The following is a 5,479-nucleotide window of genomic DNA, read 5'->3' as shown; positions in this document are numbered from 1 at the left end:
TATATATATATATATATATATATATATATATATATACATACATGCACAAACACACGCACACACACACACATATATATATACACACACACGCATATATATATATTTGTGTATATGTGTGTCTGTGTATGTATATATATACGTGTTGTATGATATTTGTATATAATGTGGAAGCTTCAAGAGGTAAAATATGGAAATGAAACTAGTCATTACAGCGATAGTATAATTTGTGACTGGTGTATATTATATTGCAAATAGCCTGTGCTATTTTTGTGTGGAAGGAAGCGTTGCAACGGCTCACACATTGTAGTAACTCTCATTCTCTACAACGGCCGCTTAATTATTTCATGAATTAAAGGAATACGTTTACATTTCTATTTTTGTTACAGCTGGGCTTTCTCCTATACATAGATACATATATACATATGCACGTGTGTGTGTACATAGTTATGTATGTTCTTTTCAAGTAGGATCACTGGGTTTAATTTTCTCTTTGCTAAGCCACTTCTCTGAAGATGGCTATTTCTCTCATTTATAATTTATAGTCTATTCTCTGCAAATTGCAAATAATTTATTCTGATATACAAAATACTTTTATGTTTGACTCATAGTTGCCGCATTTTTTTTCTCTATATTTTGCTTTTTTTTTTTTGCTCACTACTTGTTAATGCTGTAACTTCAAAGCTGGAGTGGTATATTCTTACATTATTGGCGTCGTATTATGAAGAAAAAAATAAACATTTAGATTCATTTTAACGTATCCACATCCTCACATAGATATATGACTTTAATATTAGAGTATTTATCATATACACGTACGTGTATATGATAAATATAGATATAGGTATACAGATATATACATATATATTTATATATGTTATATATTTATATAATATATATGTGTATGGCGTAAGAGCGTGTGTATTTATTTGTACATATAGCTGTCGAATATTATTTCGTCATTAGCAAATATAAAACTCAACATTAGCCAAGCTATTTCAGCTGAGTCCGTTAACTTACTGACAGTATGCAAGTTATTTTTTCATCAAGTACTACATTATTTTGGCTAAATTTACTTTCGTTTTCAATCTACTGTTATACATTTCTGTGTTTATATTTGTATTTTTTCGCACGAACTTTATCATTAGATTATCAGTATTTTAGATGCCTAAACGAGAACATCAAATGTGGTTGATAAGTAAAGAATCTTATAATGTACATATTTTTTTTCATATTGTTGTTGATTCGTACCTTGGCAGGGTAGCAGTATTAAAATTGTGCGTTCTAAACATGACGAATCCCTTCTTTTTCTACGTCAGTAATTCGTTGATTAATCTGTGCTTATTGAAAATCTCAGTTGATTGTGTGACAACATAAAAATTCTAATCACCTCCCTCCACTCCCACAAATGCACTATGCGTATGTGTAAGGGTGCGTTTGTGTGCATATATATATATATATGTATGTATGTATGTATGTATGTATAGTGGAGATGCAATGGCCTAGTGGTTAAGACAGCGGTCTCGCGGTCATCGGATCGCGGTTTCGATTACCAGACCGGGCGTTGTGAGTGTTTGTTGAGCGAAAAGACCTAAAGCTCCACGATGGTGGTGAACCCTGCTGTACTCTTTCACCACAACTTTCTCTCACTCTTACTTCCTGTCTTTGTTGTACTTGTATTTCAAAGGGCCAGCCTTGTCACACTGTGTCACGCTGAATATCCCCGAGAACTACGTTAAGGGTACACGTGTCTTTGGAGTGCTCAGCTTGCACGTTAATTTCACGAACAGGCTGTTCCGTTGATTGGATCAACTGGAACCCTCGACGCCGTAAGCAACGGAGTGCCAACAAACAAATATATACACATATATATATATATGTGTGTGTGTGTGTGTGTGTGTGTGTGTGTGTGTGTGCGTGTATGTATGTATATATCTTTATATGCATTGTGGTTTGTGTTTACATACAAACACATACACACACACATATATTATCTATAGAAGGATAGAGACAGGTAGTTTAGAGAAACACAGATTTTAAGAAATTAATGTTTACCTCTGTGTATATGTATGTCTATATGTATATGCGTATGTGCAAGGAAGCTCTCTCAATTATGCTTTTAAAACCTCAGAGACTAAATGGAGTAAAGTAGCTCTAAACCTATTATCTGCTCTTAATGCTTGTAGCTGAGCAGACTCCATGAAGACACCCAGTGACCAGGATGAAGCATTTAGCAAAATAACCCCTACTGCGAAAATGACCATGGCGCTATCAGAACTCACATTGCAACGTAGCGTGATAAATAACCCAGGTCATCATTTTTCGATGCACTTCAGTTTCTTTTCTCCACTGACATAGACTTCTTATTCATTTATCTTAAAATTAGGGACTAAATGTGAAGTTGACCGCAACGAATTTGAAATCAGATCTCAAGAATATGAAGAAATGCCGGGAAAAATTACTGTCCGATTGCCTAATGACGATGCCAATTCGTCACTTAACTCAAGATGTCCTTATACATGTTATCTTATTTACATCTTTAGAACAGAGCCTGCGTGAGTTATGATGTTCTCACAATGGATACGGGTCGACTTGTGTTCTACAAACTGTCAAATTTTTGCTGCATCTGGTTATATTATATTGATTCGTTTATTTTGACTCTTTTAGAATTAATTAACAGTTGTAAGTATATAATCTTTCCTTTAAATATTAGTTATCGTTTGTGTATTCGGCATCATGTTGTCTTCTTCTGAGAGAAAAGTCTGGAAACCCGGGTCCACAGAATAAAAGTTAATTAGTGGTTTTTGACATGAAAGAAAATATCTATCATTCCAATCTAGCGATACTTTAGAAACGTTAAATGAATACTTGTATTATAATCAGTAGTTTTCATATGACATTGAGCTTGAAGAAGCAGATATGGTGTTCGGTTCAATATAAGTGTTATTGATCCGTCACAATGTCTATTTAGAAGTCTCTTCTTTGAAGACAGAAAACTTGTAGAGGCGCCTAATTAGAAGGCCAACTGTCTTAGTTGCGAGCTAACTTCAAGACTTGATTCTGCTATTTGCTAATGTCTGCTAATATCTTTCATTCTTTCTTATACTTTCAGTTGGTTGAGTCGATAAAACGCCGACTTTTAGTTTGAAGGGTCAACATTACTTGTTCTGTCGCCAACGTTTTGATCTTCCTCAGGCAAAACTTCTTAAAACTTTATTTGCGCAGTGCCTAGCAGTAAAAAGCTATAAAAAATAATTGCAATTCAATTATAAACAGTATTCGGAACTGCATAATTAACAACCAGTTCTAGATCTTCCTCCGTGAACATAAGGTAGAGGTTACAAAAGAAAAGCCTTAAGACAGAAATTCATTAAAAGCGATCTATTGAGCAACGTATTCTATACAATTATAATAAAAAATTAAAACTTTTCATTGAAATTGTTTTTTAAACAATTTCATTATTTGATAATAGTCTTCTTCCTGTAAAATATGACAATTAAATGAAGCACCAGGTGTAACTTAAAAAGGGACTTTCAGAAAAATTCTAACGTTATATTATTACATTAAATTTAATGCAACATTGTTGGCCAAGTAGACGATCCAAGGCCATGATTCATAAATCTCAGTATTTGATATCATCTTGATTTATTTACATACCGCGGAAGGGAGAATTTACTTCTATAATTAGTGGCAAACCTTTGGAATTGTTGAGTATTGTATTAGCTAGTAGTCCCGACATCAGTCAACTGCGTTGGACCAATTGTCTTGCCAAACGTAAATGTTCAAAAGATTATTCATTTCTAATCTGACTTCTTGTGCCTTATGTCAGTATTAGCTCACTGGAGAGGTTTGATTCGGAAACCTTTTCATAAACCATAACAGTTTCTATCAGTAGCGTATTTACATGTAAGTCAATAGAAGGCAGTTCCTATACAAGCGGGATTTGTATGAGAAAGCAGGCTGCATTTTTAATGCAGAGACTAATGATCTTGACTTAGAGTGTTGTGGTTCATAATGAATCTGTATGCAGTTTCAATTGCTAAGCCATCAAGAGTCTGCAAATATATTGTAAACATGTATCATTGATACGGAACAACTTACTTTAAGTGGCAACTAGATTTATATATGTAATTAGCAAGTCTTAAATCACATCTTTAATGTGTATGGTGTTTTATTGGTAATGAATGTGAAAGCGTATAACATATTAGCATGATTATCAAGTATACATATATTGTACATTGTTTCTCCAAAATGGGAAGGTCTTTGGTAGATACCTTTTATAAAATCACCATCGATGTAAGTTATCTAAAGCAGATACTACTGAAAATAGGTACCAGATCGTCACATATTTGCTTCTTGGATATGACGATCCCAACAAAACTGTACAAGAAATACCATGGGTGTTACCACATACAAATGTATCATGCTCCGTATAAGCAAAAGCTGACTACATACAAATGTAGCAATAGTATCGTATATAGCTTCCTGTTCAAAGTTACATTCTTGAAAATGATATTGTTGTTCCTTAGTTTATTCAATCTCTATGAAAAGTTATTCGCTAAGGTTTCTCTGATGTGTTAATTTTGAAAATAGTACATCCTACATTAACTTAAATGATCTTTAAATTCATTCCTTTTATCTTAATTTTTCCTTCTTCATAGGTCATTACACTAAATGGCTTCTCACCTTGTTTGGGACTTCCTTACATAAAATAAAAAGCAACCGTATGCTCTTATGTTCATGTAAACATATAACAAATCTTTTGACTGGTATGTCACTTCAATCAGATCCAGAATCAAACTAGCTTTAACAAAAAAAGAGAGTCCCTTGAATATTTTCTTTTAAATATCAACCTAGGCAATGATATTTAGCGAGAGCTGCGTCAAGTTTATTATTCTAAACAACAGAAGTCTATACGTTTCTGAAAAGCTTCTTATTGATTTATATGCGTAAAAATTACGTAAACATTATGCCTAACCGTTGCAAACATATTTGAAATTTATTTTTGTTCAGTAACACACAAAGAGAAAATCTAAAGAATTTGGCAGAAAACATTTGGCATATATTCTCGAGTTGTTACATCCAGTACATAAACGCCATAACAGCAGAGAAGCCGAAAGACACAGCAGATGCATAATATTCTTTAACGTAATATAAGTTCGTGTCGAAAATCAAATACGCTTTTCACAGTTGTCAAGACAATGAAATGTTAAATATATTTAAGATTAATTATTGTTAATAAAGTTATAACTTTTTGACTCTTCATCGACATTTTACAGCTAAAAGACTTACTAGCTAGGCATTGATCTGCTTTATCTCTGATCGTCACAGAGTGACTATTTTCTCGTTTGCAACAGCGAACCTTTATTTCTACGATAATGAAAATGCATAAAATGAAAGCGAAGACACCTGATGGATTTCAGATATGAAAAATCGACCGAATTATAGTTTTATCTCTAAAACTGAGCTCAGTAGGCTGAAT

The 5,479-nt window shown here is 33.3% G+C and overlaps 1 protein-coding gene across 1 annotated transcript in view; it reads left to right on the top strand.

Moving 5' to 3' along the window:
• LOC106877299 (metabotropic glutamate receptor 8) overlaps positions 1-5,479 on the top strand; it is a 679,235-nt gene that overhangs the window by 206,963 nt on the left and 466,793 nt on the right. The window lies entirely within an intron of this gene.

Source organism: Octopus bimaculoides, chromosome 3, assembly GCF_001194135.2.
Source record: "Octopus bimaculoides isolate UCB-OBI-ISO-001 chromosome 3, ASM119413v2, whole genome shotgun sequence".
NCBI lineage: Eukaryota > Metazoa > Mollusca > Cephalopoda > Octopoda > Octopodidae > Octopus > Octopus bimaculoides.
The sequence above is the reverse complement of the archived record's forward strand: the minus strand, read 5'-3'. Positions and strand labels throughout refer to the sequence as shown.